This window comes from Xiphias gladius, chromosome 24 (assembly GCF_016859285.1).
Source record: "Xiphias gladius isolate SHS-SW01 ecotype Sanya breed wild chromosome 24, ASM1685928v1, whole genome shotgun sequence".
Lineage (NCBI taxonomy): Eukaryota > Metazoa > Chordata > Actinopteri > Istiophoriformes > Xiphiidae > Xiphias > Xiphias gladius.
This window is the reverse complement of record NC_053423.1, coordinates 6,958,386-6,975,405: the sequence shown is the minus strand read 5'-3', so window position 1 is coordinate 6,975,405 and position 17,020 is coordinate 6,958,386. Positions and strand designations below refer to the sequence as shown.

At 42.6% G+C, this 17,020-nt stretch overlaps 1 protein-coding gene across 3 annotated transcripts in view; it reads right to left on the bottom strand.

Moving 5' to 3' along the window:
* The window catches only part of nrsn1l (neurensin 1-like), a 108,382-nt gene that overhangs the window by 34,046 nt on the left and 57,316 nt on the right, over positions 1–17,020 (bottom strand). For all 3 annotated transcript variants that reach the window (XM_040121032.1, XM_040121034.1, XM_040121033.1), the window contains one exon: positions 6,965–7,058. The gene's annotated coding sequence lies outside the window, so the exon portion shown is untranslated. The remainder of the gene's footprint in view (positions 1–6,964; positions 7,059–17,020) is intronic.

Genomic DNA, 17,020 nt, shown 5'->3' with positions numbered 1-17,020 from the left:
AACAAACAAACTGAAATATCACATTGACATAAGTATTCACACCTTTTGCTATGACACTTAAAATTTAGCTGAGGTGCCTCCCATTTCTCTTGATCATCTGTAATGTTTCCACACTTTGATTGAAGTCAACCTGTGGTAAATTCAATTGATTGGACATGATTTGGAAAGGCACACACCTGTCTATATAAGGTCTCACAGCTGACAATGCATATCAGAGCAAAAACAAAGCCATGAAGCAGAAGGAACTGCCCGCAGAGCTCAGAGACAGGGTTTTGTCGAGGCACAGATCTGGGGAAGTCCACAAAAAAAATGCTGCACTGAAGGTTCCCAAGAGCACAGTGGCCTCCATAATTCTTCAATGGAAGAAGTTTGGAACAACCTCGACACTTCCTAGAGCTGGCAGCCAGGCCAAACTGAGCAGTCATGGGGAGAAGGGCCATGGTAAGAGAGGTAACCAAGAACCCGATGGTCATTTTGGCTGAACTCCTGAGATCCTGTGTGGAGATGGGAACCATCACTGCTGCACCGATCTGGGTTTTAATGCAGAGTGGCCAGACGGAAGCCTCTCCTCAGTGAAAGACACATGAAAGTCCACTTGGACGTTGCAATAAAGCACCTAAAGAACTCTTAGACTATGAGAAACAAGATTCTCTAGTCGGATGAAACCAATATTGAACTGTTTGACCTCAGTTCTAAGTGTCATATCTGGAGGGAAACCAGGCACTGCTCATCACCTGCCCCATACCATCCCAACGGTGAAGCATGGTGGTGGCAGAATCATACTGTGGGGGGGTGTTTTTCAGCAGCAGGGAAAGGGAGACTGGTCAGGGTTGAGGGAAAGCTGAGCAGAGCAAAGTACAGAGATATCCTTAATGAGAACTTGGTCCAGAGCGCTCAGGACCTCAGACTGGGCCGACAGTTCACCTTCCAACAGAACAATGACCCTAAGCAAAGCCAAGACAACGCAGGAGTGGCAAAGGAAAAACTCTGGTAATGTCAATGAGTGATCCAGCCAGATCCCTGACTTACACCCAACCGAACATCTCTGGAGAGACCTGTAAATGGCTTTCCACCAACGGGACGCTGTTTTCACTTTGTCATTATGGGATATTGAGTGTAGGTTGATGAGGGAAAAACTGAATTCAAATGATTTTAGCATAAGGCTGCAACCTAAAAAAACTTGAATGAATGCACTGCACTTCATTGATTTGGGGTATCTAACACATGGATTTCTACATGTGCTCATGTGATTTCCCACTTGTATTATCATTATTAATATGTATTGATTTAGGCCAACTCAATATGAATAATTTAACCCAACTTAATGACTTTACCTGTGACCTTAAGTATCCTTCTTAATAGGAAAATGAAGCAAGAGAAAATTATGTAAGTGGAAGCCAGAAGTGAAAAAGTAGTGTTGGGACTAATAGGCTGTCAAGGTCAAATCCCTGGACAAGTAGGGAAAATGGTTGGTGTCGGTGTTAAAGAAGTCATGCTGTCTACTTCTTCATCTGCTAATCAACATAACCAGCAGAGGGAGGCACTTTGGAATTAGTGGTATATAGGAATAAAGTTGGCCATCATTTCTATCAGTTATTATAACATTGTACTCACCCAAGTAATTACTGAGATCTGGAAACAGGGTGGCATTGCTAAATTCAGAGTCCCTGGGAATTACGTCCATAATCGACAAATTCCGTACCTCAACATTTAAGAAGAAGTGTGGCGTGGTAAGTTAGGGTGTGGATGGTCAGGGTGTTGAGAGCAGAGTTCGCTCCCATCTCCAGACCTGGAACCAACTTTTGCCCCTGCTTTTGCCACTCTTTCCTTAACCTTAACCAAGCTTTTCTGTTCAAACAGACAGAGTTTGGAAATTCTCACTGGTTTGACTGAGGTGACATCAGTCCGTACTACTGCAGAGCGCAGTTACGTGGACACCTTGCGAGAGACACCTCTAACAATGGTAACTGTACACAATGAAGGTGACAGCCGTAGCCTCAAAATGCACTGAAGACATAAAAATTTCAAATGTGTCACTGACGAAAACTAGACTAAAATGTCTTCAGTTTTGTGGATTAAAACTAGACTAAAACTAACAAAATACAAATGACTAAAATTTGACTTGAACTAATACACAATTTCGTCAAAAGACTAAGACTGAAACTAAACCAAAACCAGTTGCAAAAATTAACATTGGCCACAACAATGTTTTCCTAAACTTAATCACGGTATAATTCTTATGTTCCCATGATTTAGAAAGCAAGAATTAAAAAAAAAAACTTTGGCATTTAATATAATCCAGCGTTTTGTAGAATTGTGCCGTATGTCAAATTTGAACCAGGAAATCACTCTAAATGGCGTTGACTATTTACAATGGATAGTCTTCATAATGATTTAACTGTTCACCTTTGTTTTCTCCTCCAAATAAGTTTGGCTTACTAGGATGTATGTTTATGATTAACTGGCTGCTCATATTTCATGCCCTGCCGAACTCTTCTTTGGTGATGTTGCTGTATTCCCAGATCTCAGCTGGTAGGTACAATCAGCAAAAAAATGAAAATACGACTACAAAAAGACAAAACACGACTCGTGTTGTAGTAAACCAGAATTATCCTTTAAAGATTCCCCTCAGACATATGTAAAGACATATAAAAAGACACCTATAAAAGATATTCAACTTTGAAAAAGAATGTGTGTCTGACGTGGTGTTTCTATAAATCCATAAACCTGAAAGAAAACATTTAAAAGCACATCAAGTCCTCCGTTAATGGAAAATCCGGAATTTATATATATGCTAATTGCATTTCAAAATTTTAATTGCTGGATCCAAGGCGTCCTCTACTTCACTGAAAAGTCAATTTTCAGTGTATGTGTGCTGTAAGTTTCAGGTTTCCACACCACACCTGTGTAAATTACATACAAGATTACAATTGGCTTGTTGTGATGTAACAAAGTCCTGCTCCTATGTATGCGTCAGATTTAAGGTGAGCACAGAGAAACTCTCCGTCTTCTAGTATCAAACTCTGCAAGTATGGTACATAATTCTGCACAGCGATGGTCAAACATCCAAGAAAAGTCCCAATATGCCAAACACATTTTTAAGAGGAGGGAACTAAACCTTAACTGCAGCACTGACAGAAATACTCGAAAGACAATATGATGCTGAGCTTGGATGAATGAAATTAAAAGAAAGACAAGACACTGATGAAGGCCAAATCTTGATCACATTTTGTCAAAATCTCAAAATAAATACAGTAAAAAGGCTTCCCCTCTGTCAAGATAGACATTTCTTACAGGCCTCCTTCCCTCTCTCTTCTCCCTACAACACCCCAAACCACCCACTCACCCGCTTACAGCTCCACCCCGCCCACGGCGTGCCCCCCATCCTGTTAGTAAGCTTGGACATGCTTCCTAGCCGACTGCCCACACATTTCTCAGCTCCTCTTCATTTTGGACACTCATACATTTATGGAGTGATTCGGTGCAGTTCTCCCTCCAAGGCATCCAGGATTACTGTACTGAGCTGTGGTGAGCAGAGGGGGTTTGGGGTACAGAGTGCGTGTGTGTGTGTGTGTGTGTGTGTGTGTGTGTGTGGGGGGGTCAGTTGAAAGAGTGGAGGAAAGGGGGATCTATAGTGAGGGAAGAAAAGACGAATGGTGGATGGGATGCCAGGGTTGGACTGCTTTCCAAAAAATTAAACAAAAACAATAAGAGAGAAGAATAAAAAAATGTTTTTGGCCAATACAGGAACATTTTATTGGTCACAGAGAGTACTGAATGTGTTTGTGTGAATGTATAGTATATAGGCACCCCTATGTGTGTGGTTATGTGTGTGTGTGTGGGTGAGCCTTATTTGAGATGTCACCAGTAATTTAAGGCCCTCTTTTGGTGCAACACCCACTTTTCTCTTGTGATAAAACACAGTCTATATCACCCATGAGCCTACGGTCTCTCTGTGTGTCTATATGGGTGTGTGAGCGAGAGGGTGTGTGTGTGTTGTACTCTAATTAGCACCTAAACACACAGGAGAGTGCTGAAGCCAGACAGCAGATAAATCAGACAAGGCTATACGATCGTAACACACTAACAGAAGATATCAGCTGCACTGCAGCTTTAACACACTTGATAAATTGACAATACAACAGTGAGCTATACGCAGCTGGCTCCTTTCCCGATTCCAAAGCATTGGATTGTGGGGAAAATTTTGTGTTTGCACTGCACCTTTCTCTGTCCCGACTATAAAGATGCAATAAGTAATGAGACATGCACCAGGAAGGGTTTTTCTTTTTTTCCCCCCTCCACATTCATTTGCTAATACATGCCCACTGCATTTTCTATATGTTTCCCTCCAATTACCAGCATTACTCAAAGTCAGAGCCTCTCCCCACACATTTTTCATCTTTCACTTTCCTCACTCTCATTCATTAATTTGAATATCCCAACCCCAACTGAGCAAACACAACAGTGGCGGCGGAAATGAGCGTGCTCCCTGATGTGTGTTGTTTCTTTCCTTTTCTCTTCTGTCTTTGTGTGTCTCCCTCCCTCTCTGCTGCTACAAGCACTGCAGGCGTGAAGAAGACAGATCCCAGCAGTACAGTATGGTCTGGCGCTGGTGTGTCCCTGCCCCAGGGGAGTCTGGGAGAATGAGTCCCAATGGAGGTTTGTTTAAATGCTAGAGGGAGTGCTTGCCCCGTACTAGTCTTTCTTGCACTAATGGATATGTCTGTGTTATTGATAGTAGGACTGCAGGAAAAAATGTGTATAAGCTTTTTTATGCATTCATTATATTGTAGCCGTATAGGGTGACGTCTTGTTGCCCTTGTGGGTGAGATCATTGTATTGGAGCAAACAGTTGTGGCATAAAGAAGAAATGTTAAATTCTGATCTGCATTAAAGCTGCTCTTAGTAAGTTATTTATGAAAAATAAACCCAGAATAACAGCCTCAAACAGAAAGTAGAACTACATCAGAGGAGAGTTTCAAGCCCCCTTTAAGACTGACCAAATGCATTCAAGAAAGCTGTAGTTTCAGGTATGAACTCTAGCAGGAAATCTTCTTCATAAACAGGAAAAGAGAAAGATGTTGTTTCCAAGGCGTCAGAGCCTCAGTCTCTACATCGCCACCGTACCAGCCACTACAAAGAGGAGATTAAAGCTACTTTAGTCAATAGATTTGTGTTAAAAATGAATGAAACTATTTATAATGTTAAAAAAATCTACTACTCTCCATTCACCTTCAGTTATACAGAAGGTTTTAGTGCTGTTTTGGTTTTACGTCCTGCAGCTTCACCATTTTGGATCCCTCTCACAGGTCACATCAGAGTGGCTCCGAACGAATGTTGCTCCGTGTCTGCCAGATCTTTAAAAAAACAACTGTTAGCTAACATATTCACCGCATCAACTTTATCAGCTTAATGTTGTGTTTACAGCTTGATGTGCTGCCCCCAAGTGGCCATAAAAATCAAATAATGCAGGTTTGGGTTTACCAAAGTCACATTTTGTCAAGTCCGTGCAATGAAAATGGAACACTTTTGCAATTTGGATCAGATAACATACACACTTAAAGAAATCTACAGGTTTTGTGGTGCGTTTATGCAGTGGTGGGAAGCTCCGGAATCTGGGACTTCCAAAACAACTGTCAAACTGTGTTGCATTCATGTGCTGTATTGTCAGACCCAGAAGACAAACATTTAGGAAAGATGGATGTTGTGAAAAGATGTGATATTTGTTTGGCTCGTTTACTTTTTTAAGTTATATAATTAGTTGGGCTATAATACAAAATTAGCTTTCCTAACATCCAAGTACTGTTGGAGCATCCCACCAGTGCGTCAATGTTTGCAGCAATAAAGTAACAAAACTATATTAAGGGAAAGTGTTTGCTGTTCAAGGTAAAAGCTGGAAGTGTCCTTTAACAAGTGCTCTAGTGAAACATTTCTTCTTCTTTATGTTATCTGAGTTTGTTTTGCCGCACGGCTGCTGTAAATGCACGCTGTTCAGTGTACTTCAGTGTACCTGACATTTATGTCGAACAGTCTTTATCTCTGTCTGTATAGTTCAAACTGCTTTCATCTCTCCAGTTTCATAGTGGTAAAAAGGCAAGATAAAGAAAGCACAATGAGAGCGAGACAGACAGAGTGAGAAAAAAGAGAGTGAGAGTTTACCGTCTGCGCTCAGCTGAAGCTGTCTGCAGGAGACGTTATGTCATGTGTTACGCCTTCAAAGGAGAGAAACTTTTGCAGTCAACATCTTGCTGCGTGGTTCTCGCTCACCTTTTCTCTCTCTCTCATTGTGAGTGAGGAACCAGAGGACTTGTGGATGTAGTTCTGGGCTCTTCACTGACACAATACATATTCACATGGACCTCCTCAGCGGCAGTTCCCGATTGCTGCTGGCAAGGTTAGCTCTGTTTATGAAACCATCAATTACACATATTTAATTTAGTAAGAGAAGAAACGCCGCCACACTGACTGAATCCAGACCGAGTGTCCCCCTGAGCACTGGGATAAATAGAGCAAGGGAAGAGAAGGAGGAGGAGAGAGAGATAGAAAGAGTGAGAGAGAGACAGACTTCATTAATTCTGTCGTCCATCTAATTGGAGCCTTGTTGGACCCTACAGCTAAAATGAAGTCCGAAACGAGTTCTAATGAGGAAAAAAAAAAAAGAAGACGCAAGGGGAAAAAAGTTGGAGCTACTCATATCTAGGGGACAACCTTCGGCAAAATCAAGACTTCATGTACAATACGGCCCCCTTGGGGTGTCCCCAGCTCCCTCGGTTGGACGCTGATTAAAATTGGACGGTTTTCATTCTAAATAATGAGACTAGAGGAGTACCTGAACTCTGATGTAGTGAAGCAGAAAATGTGAAGGGGTTTACATCAGAAATTCACCATCACACTGTGATTTGCATTATAGGTCTACAAGCAGAAAACAAACACTGTGCACTTCATCTTGCTCTTAAATGCTTACCTACTGTTGCAGATACTTAGATCCTGCTGAAGTGTCCTTTAGCAAGAAACTTAGGCAGCATCTGTATGGTTCTACGTCTGACACTTTGACCTTCCTGTGGAAGAGAGCGAGAGAAAAGAGAATTAATCTACAGGCTTTTTTATGAGAATAAAACAGATACATTTCAAGATAAATCTTTGCAGATCCACCGTTATAAAATGATTTCTGCTTTTATGAGATTTTATGAGAGATTTATAAAATAAAGTTAAGCAGAACGGAGGCCAAAACATGCATTTTTTGGGTAATTACATTTTCCTGGATTCATATCAGAGCCCCACCCCAAAGACCCAGTCATAACAAATGCGGCATCATGGGCGACTCTGGTTATAACAGCATCGGTGCATCAATTCTTTGTCTTTCATTATGGCTGCGATCAAACCCAAAAGCCAGACCACAAATTAAAGGAAACAGAGCTGAACAAGGAAAACAAGCACAGCGGAATAAACAAGAGAACTCTGTGAAGGAGACGATAGGATGTTTAAGTACAATAGAGAAGGGTTGAAGTTAATAGTGAAGAGTGCAGCAAAGATGTGTACGGCACATAGAGGAGTAGAGTAGCTGGGAGAGGGGTAGAACTGGATAAAGGAGTCAAGCAGAGAAGAACGGAGTTGATTCAAATACAGATGATTGTAGGATAGTAGAGAAGAACAGAGTATGGTAGAGTAACAGTAGAGCTAAGTACAGCGGTAATGTACAGAGGAATAGAGTTGAATAGAGTAAAGTATGTGGCAGTACAGTAGAATACACTCTAGTTGAGAGGACTGGTGTACAAATGAGTAAAGTACAATATGGCAAATTCAAATAAAGCAGAGTATTTGAGAGGAGTAAAGTGCAAATGAGTAAAGTTTTGCAAAGTTTCGTTGAGTTTGGTAGAGTAAAGTGGACTCAGGTAAAGCAGGGTCCAGCGCAGAGGAATAGAGCAGGGTAGGGTAGCATGGTATAGAGAAGAGCAGAGTAGAGCAGTAAAGAGGAGTAAAGTACAGAGAAGTAGAAAGAGTGGATTAGTTTGGAGAAAGGAGAAGAAGAGCAGAGTACTGTAGACTGGAGAGGAGTAAGATACAGAGAAATATATCACAGTTAGGTGCAGTTCAGCAGAGGCAGGCTGTGTTTTCATAGTGCACTGTGTAAACACACTGCGTGCAGGCCCTGTACACCGTCTTGTACAGGATGTTCAGTTCATTTGTCTGTGTGAAGTGACGGCAGGGTGGGGTGAGGTCTGGCTTCTGCTGACTGTCAGCATGTTACCGGCACGCTGGGAACCATCCTCCACGCCTAGCCACCAAATCTGAGCTCTCACAGTGAAATGATTAGTCTAATCTAATTCATCGCTAAGCGTCACCCCATCCCCATCTCCATCCTCATTCAGACACACACACAACACACACAGAGTGTCCTGTGCTGTACATCCCTTTCCCAGGAAAGGACACACTGTTCAGTGGCATTCCTACAGCAATCCAATTAGGTTTGATTTCAGTTCAATTACTGGACTGTTAGGGAAGTAGAGTGGAGATCCATTGAATGAACTTTACTTGGGAATTCCATTACTACTGAAAAAGTCATTCAAGTCCATAATCTGGATGGGAATAGGGTAGTAGAGGAGAGAAAAGCTCCCATTAACCCTCACTATTTCCCTTGGTATGAAGTGGAGTAGTAACCGTCTACAGTCTGCTGCCTGCCGCAGTGGCGCTTGTTGTCAAACAGGGAAATCATTAAGGCTCTGGTTCAACAGAAAACTGCAGAGCCTCACACAGGAAGACATCTGCTACATGTGAGACCACAAACAGCAAACTGTCAACAACTATCTACCCCCACAACCTCCCTCTGTGTGTGTCTCTGTGTTTGTGTGTGTGCATGTGCAGATCTGCACGTTTGTGCAGCACTGCGACTGCAAGAACAACAGATAAGCATTAACGCATCTCGGTGGCAGCATGTTCACCCATAAATTACTACCTCCTGAAGATAAGAGGCCGCTATCAATGGAACCCCACTGCAAAAAATGTTGCATCTCAAAAAGTTGTTTTTTCTTATATTCAAAACTGAGATCTCAAATTTCTGTGTAAAAAGGATGAAAAAATAACACTTTAACACGAGTTATTTCCTTATAATTTCCAAATAAGTTTCCTGGAAGAACCTTATAATTTTTTACCAATCATAGGGATATAAAGAAAGAAGTTGTAAGATAGTTATCAGAGTTGACTGTGTTGAGTTTAGCAGCCATTTGCTGATTTCCAGAGAAATGTCCTTCAATGAACTGCCTCCGAGTAAGCATTCATTCATTCTTCATGTATTAGTCAAAACTGTAATCTTCATATTTGCTAAATTGTATTTTATCTGTACATGTTTATCTGTACAATTTACATGTTCAGCTAAACCGCTGTCACCAACTTTCTGGGTTACTCTAGAAATGAAATAAAAGTAGTTCATTGGAAATGATTGAACTGATTACATGTAATTAGAAACTTTATACAGAGAAATTGTTGGGGCATTAAGAATGTGTAAAATAACAAAAAAAAAACATCTCTCCATGGGGGAAAAACATGTTGTGTTTCCAATTCAATTACAAGTGTCAATTGTTTTTGAAACAAAGTAGAATCCGGTTGAAAGAAGTAAAAATCCATTTCATTTTTTGCAGAAAATACAGAATAAAAAAATCAACTGTAGACTAAAGGACTTTTTTCAGTGGATATTTTTTGGAGTTTGCAGTATGATATACCTTGGAGCATACAGGAAGTTCCCAGACAGGGGAGCACACAGTTTCTATCACAGATAAGAGCTGAGGTAGACCTGAGACAATGGGCTGTTTATGGCACCATATCTACATTCAGAAGAGCAACAATGACCTCACTAACTTTTTAATATCATGATTTTAAAAAAAAGAGGATATTGTTTGTGTGGCAAACAGCAGCTCCAAAGCATGTCCTCTTTCTCCCCCCGTCGTTCTTCTTTTTCATCTCACACACAAACAGACACACAAACCCCCTACTGAGAGCTCTTATGTTTGCGTTTATTCCTTTATCTATATCCATCAGCATCAGTCACTCACCCCGTAACTGCTCCCCGTCCACAGTCACACGCGGGCTCAGATACACACGCACACACACAAACACCGAAACTCAGATACACTTCACTGCCGGCGAACAGACTATCAGTGTGGATTTTACTGGCATGTCTGAGGCACTGACACCTCCACGCTCGGTCTATTGATTTTGTTGTCTTATCCTAATGAGCCTTGCGTCATCCATCACTGCTCCGCTGGTAGCACTCGGGGAGCCTGGATGGAGAGGAGGACTGAATAAAGGAGAGACAGGGACTATCACCTTGCCACTGGGTATATATCAATGAGAGTTTCCTGAATACCATTTTTGAGAGGCATCAACACTAATAAAAAAAAAACCCGGCCGCACATCGGTTTGAGATATGTGATGTGATGGTTCGGAATAGGATAAGTGCATTCTGACATGATTTCAGCCCCTTTAGCGGATGACTTCTGACCCCACAGGCTCTTGCCTTTAACACTTGCTTCCGTGTGTCATGAAAGTGCTTTTAGGTTGCGTTTGCGTGTGTTTGTGTGTGTGTGTGTGTGCAGGTATGAGTGTGTACGCCGTGCAATCTCAAGTGCAGGTGTTGCCTACAGTGATGATGGGGATGTTAGAAGGCAGCTAGCACCCATTACGGACTTACACCTTTTGGAGTACAGACTGTAGATGAAACACTTCCACGCCCTGCAGCTCCTCTACTCCATCCATCTGTTCATCCACTCAGTCATTATGGCGGTTGTCCCCCCTGCTTTAAGTCCTCTCTGTGACTCAAATGGTGTTTTGATGTTGTTTCTCCACCCTGTGTCGAAGCTTTTAGAAGTAGTCAGCCTTTATCATCATTTCTATTACAAAAGGAAATGTATTTGTTGTCAGTCTTAATGTCAGTGTTTGAATAAAATAAACACCTTTGCACTGGTCAATTTAAATTAGTCTTTGTGTGGAGTAGCAACATTCCATGATTGATTTTGACGCCCAATACAAATCAGATATATTCAGTGAGGCTATCAAATCTTTATACAGCCTACAGTATTTAGACTGTATTATACCGTGTGTAACATTTGTCCTTTATTCTATGTTCTACATCTTCTATTCTGTCTTGTATTTTATTTCCTTTACTCAGTCCCATTTACTACATCATCCTGCGTCGTCCGACATCCCACAAACTACCTTCCAAGTGGTAGGTCACCTTACATCATATCTGATATATACCCACTATATTTTACATCCTGTAGTTTATACACCACTGCTGAGATGGTAACGTAACGTTACAGAATGTGCAATCTAACGTTATTCGGCCATTGTATATTTTCTCTAGCCTTCAATGGCCACGTATGAGTGAGAAAATGGCTTAAACTAACATCACAGACTGTTGTTACAGTCTATGATGTTTAAAAATACATTTGCCAGTGATTTTCTTAACTGCATATCACTACATAATATGTAGTGATATGCAGTTTAAGTTTTAAGTTAAGTTCTTCAGTAAATATACCATCTCTCCAGTTCAGGGAAAGGGTTACTATGACACACAGCTATCATCCTAAGCCCTACAGCCTATATCTTGTGTTGCAACTTACATCCTATGTTCAGTTTTGTACACCCAATGTTGTAAATCCTATATTAAATGTCTTATGTCGAACACTGGTCATTCCACATTCTATATCTTTCCATCGTATTACACGTAAAAGTAAATTATACTTGTGCTTCCTGTCCAATGTCCTACATCCTACACAGATCCAGTGAAGTATATTTTATATTGTCCACTCTATAGTCGATTTCTCACTGTAAGTCCTACACCATTCACTGTGCACCCTACAAGATCAAGGTCATGTATTCTGCAGCTCTGACCTCAAATCCTACATGTTACAGCCTACATCCCGATTTCCACATATCACATCCAGCGTTATACATTACATGCTGAAATCGTCATGATTTCTGTCTCAGTCCTTTTTATTGGCCTCTTGTCATACTCCACCCACCAATCAGATGTCTCTCGAGTTTCTTCCTGTTTCTAGATCCACCCGCTCACCTGTTTTCCATTTCTCAGCACTGGAATGTCCCACCTACCTACACACCTGTTTCTCATTTCCCTCATCTGCTCCCCGGTATTTATACCAGCCCTTTTTACCCAGTCAGTTGCCAGATTGCTTGCTAAAATCTTGGTGTGTTTTCTTTTGTGCTGCTCATTCTGTGGACTCCTGTTCCTGCTACCCATATGTAGTTACCTGTTGTCTGTACCTGACTGCCTGACCGTCTGCCTGTGTGTCATCCTGGTCCTCATCACTTACTCTATTAAAGTTCCTTCATTGCACCAGCCTGCCTGTGTGTCTGTCCATGTGTCCTCCCTGCCTGTGCTCCTACCACCAACCATAATAGTATGACCTGGCCATAATATGGATCCAGCAGACAAGCTACTTCTCAGCCTTCCATTTACCTGGGAGTACTTTGGAATGTCTAAAGACACTTTTCTTAGTGAAGAGCCAAACTTCCTGGAGTCAATGGCTACCTTTCAGAAGCAGGACCCCGAATTCACCCAAGAGGTAACATTCTACAGGTGGAAGTTCGTCTTCAGGCCTGATCCACGTGTTGTTTCTTGCAAGCCTATCACCTTTACCACCTGTATAGCCATGCCACAAGACTCCCAGGGACAGGCCTCCCAGTCTGTTTCTCCTGCAGCTAACCCCAGGCCTACTAGCTACCAGCATGTTCCCCAGCAAGCTAGCCCCAGGCTTGTTAGCTTCCAGCTGGCTTCCAGAAAGCTAGCGTACGTCCTGTGCTAGAGTCAGGGGCCCCTGCCGACGTCTCTACTGTTCCTGAGTTGGATGTCCCAGCCGACAACTCGTCTCTTCCTGAATCTGCCGTCCCTGCCGATGCCTTATCTGTCCCTGAGTCAGGGGTTTCTGCTGACGACCAGTCTGCTCCCAGGGCCATTGTCTCATCCGCCAATGACCAGCCTGCTTGTCTCAGCCACTGAAGACTTAATCGTCGGCCTCCTTCTCGACCTCCAGAGGGGACTCGCCTTCCCTGGTTCGCCGTGGGTCCCTTGTTCGACCTCCTGTCTGTCCTGCCCCCAGGTTCTCAGCTCTCTGGCTTGCTAGTCCCTGGGCCGTCTGAACGAAGTTTCCTGCCCTGTTGTGCTGCTCATGCTGTGGACCCCTTTTCCTGCTACCTGTATGTAGTTACTTGCTGTGCCTGCCTTCCCATCCACCTGTCTGTAAACTTGGTCCTCATCACTTACTCTACAGAAGTTCCTTCATTGCACCAGCCTGCCTGTGTGTCTGTCCATGTGTCCTCCCTGCCTGTGCTCCTACCACCAACCATAATAGTATGACCTGGCCATAATATGGATCCAGCAGACAAGCTACTTCTCAGCCTTCCATTTACCTGGGAGTACTTTGGAATGTCTAAAGACACTTTTCTTAGTGAAGAGCCAAACTTCCTGGAGTCAATGGCTACCTTTCAGAAGCAGGACCCCGAATTCACCCAAGAGGTAACATTCTACAGGTGGAAGTTCGTCTTCAGGCCTGATCCACGTGTTGTTTCTTGCAAGCCTATCACCTTTACCACCTGTATAGCCATGCCACAAGACTCCCAGAGACAGGCCTCCCAGTCTGTTTCTCCTGCAGCTAACCCCAGGCCTACTAGCCACCAGTATGTTCCCCAGCAAGCTAGCCCCAGGCTTGTTAGCTTCCAGCTGGCTTCCAGAAAGCTAGCGTACGTCCTGTGCCAGAGTCAGGGGCCCCTGCCGACGTCTCTACTGTTCCTGAGTTGGATGTCCCAGCTGACAACTCGTCTCTTCCTGAATCTGCCGTCCCTGCCGATGCCTTATCTGTCCCTGAGTCAGGGGTTTCTGCTGACGACCAGTCTGCTCCTAGGGCCATTGTCTCATCCGCCAATGACCAGCTGGTCCCTGGTTTGCCGTGGGTCCCTTGTTCGACCTCCTGTCTGTCCTGCCCCCAGGTTCTCAGCTCTCTGGCTTGCTAGTCCCTGGGCCGTCTGAACAAAGTTTCCTGCCCTGTTGTGCTGCTCATGCTGTGGACCCCTTTTCCTGCTACCTGTATGTAGTTACTTGCTGTGCCTGCCTTCCCATCCACCTGTCTGTAAACTTGGTCCTCATCACTTACTCTACAGAAGTTCCTTCATTGCACCAGCCTACGTGTGTGTCTGCACTAGGTTCCTCCTTGCCTCCTGCCATGACAGAAATACTGTATGTCCTACATCTTTTGCCCTAAAACCTACAATGCAGAAAGTCATCAAACAAAGGAAACAGGCAGTTTTTGGAACCTAGGACTAGATGCAGAAGTCTTTGATTGCATATGCCCATCATTACATGCTCTATCACTCCAGGCTGCAAATGTTCTCCAAAAAAGAATTAATCCTTGATGAGAGAATAGTTGTGTGGGATGGTAAAAAAAAAACCCAAAAATACCCTGTCTTCAGGGGGCACTTTGGTGAAAATTACGGGTCTAATCTTATTAAACTCTGAGTGTTGCCACTATTTACTGGTGTTAAAGGGGATAAGCTACTTATGGAATGGTGGGGAATGAAGTGAAACTGTGCTGTGAGAATATCTCTCAATGTCACTCACCATATAAGCAAACCATTCACCCCCATGCCATGCTAGCACATCACACACCAACACAAGCCAAATACTATAGTTTGAAGTGTGTATAAAAAGATTTTGCACATGCTGTGCTGTCATGTGACTTTAGTTTGCCACAAAAACAGTTTGTGAATTTTCTGTAACATTAGCAGGCAGGGTTTAATGCACCCTAAGGCTAACACACATACAAATGCCAACACACACATTCAAGAAACACAAACGCATGCATGCCCAAGCACTTCTGCGCGCGCACACACACACACACAGGCACCAAAGAACCCAGCGGGCTTTGGGAGCCATGCCCTGACCTCTGGTTCCCAGTCAAAGGGGTGCTGTTCACCAGCATACAACAGAACCACTGATCCCCTGTGTTCCTCTTGTAAATTTTGCTCTTTCTCCTCGGGGCTCAGAAGAGTCCTGTGTTGTTTTGTGAAAAGGAGGAGGAGGAGAAAGGAGGAGTGGGGAGGCAAGAGAACAGAGGAGTAAAGCCACTGTCTGTGTATGACCGCTAAATCACTGTCTGCATGAAGGCTGGGATTGTGCATGTTTCTTTGTGTGCGTATGCGTGTGTGTGTGTGTGTGTGTGTGTGTGTGTGTGTGTGTGTGTGTGTGTGTGTGTGTGTGTGTGTGTGTGTGTGTGTGTGTGTGTGTGTGTATGTGTGTACATGCGTCTGTGGTGTATGGCTCTCTACAGTATATGTGAATATAAAAAGAGCAGAGAACAAGGGACCTTTAGTCTAGGATGAAAACATAGACCAATGTTACAGGCCAAATAAGATTAACTGGTCTAATGGACACACTTATTTTCATTATTCTGCATCGTTGGTATGGCCCGGAGAGAACAGATTTGCTACTACCAGTGTCCCTGCAGCAATGACGTCCTCATAAAGGAGTCTTCAATCCATCCACTTCTAATTTCATAGAATTCACTCATTCATCCTCCCATTTTGCCATATTAAAATGATATCGCAAAAGGATCTTCCATCTGGTTTGATAATTGATTCATTTCAAGTATGAAAAAAGCTACTTATATTATTTGTGACAGTTCGGTTTGCTGTGATGTGTCCATGAAATTTAATACAATCCTTTTCCCTATTACAGATAGGAATGTAGATCTGCGCAATGCAGTTTAATGAGTATAAATAAATCAGAGGTATTGAGGGAGGAGCCACTTGCGTACCCCTCCTCCCCCTCTTTAATCTAGCCTTCCTCATTAACACAGATGTAAATATGTAAATGAGATGAGACAGCATGGAAATATACAAGCCTATTACACAATTAGCATGACTGGTTGATTAAGTAATATAAAGAGACTTTATAATATCTCCACGCACGCGTGTATATATATTCTCGCACATTAAACCTCATTTATTGTGTGAGTAATTGTCTTCACTGCAACCTCAACCACTTCCACTTCCATGCTTTCTTTTTCTAAATCAAAAATGTGTCTTGGGCATAAATACGCACTGATCCACAGTTTAACCCTGAACCATACACGAAACCCCAGATCCAGATGTCATATATCCCACGGGCAGATGAGCTATGTGATGCAAGCTCATTGAGATTAACAACATAACCATATAACGTTACACCTAATCCCATTCTCCTCCTGATTACCTAAGAGCCAGATAACATCTAAATCTGCTCAATAATTGCAATGCAGATGATGATCACGCGAGATGGAGAGAAAGTGACAGTGAAGGGTATCACCAGTTTGACATGATTACAGCACCGGCCTCCAGGGACCCATATCTTGATTTAGATTAAACCACGCTCGTCAAACGGAAAGCACCCACCTTTAATATGGCTGTATATCAGCTGTCGTATAAAAATCTGAGGTTCCGTCAAGTCCATGAACAGTCCATGAGGGGGATGATTAAATGAAGGAAGACGGAATGGGGGAAAAATCTAAATAAAGTGTTGATCAGAGACTGAATGTGGAATGACACCCAGCAAATATTTTGACACTGAAAACAAGTTGAAATGACAGCCTGTACTGGAAAAAATATACCTGAAACACTGCCTCTGTAAAAATGTGCAAATATAGCATAAAAATGGACGACATCGGCAATCATCCATAGCTGTGTGTGTGTCATTTTATAAATTCAAGATGGGAATATGCAACTGATGTTAGTTAAAGGTTGTTTCCACAGACTTTTTCAAACAGTCAGTTCACCCAAATTACTAAAAAACACGTTCTCTATATTCCTCTCTAGAGATAGGGGGGAAATCAATTCACATGAGAATCACAATCCTTATCTTCTACTATTCTGAATTGATTCTCAGATTCCGAAAACGTTGCATTGTTAATAAAGTTATATTTATGAACAAAAAAGGCAGACAACAACCTTTTTTTTAAAAAAGGAACGCATTTGCTGC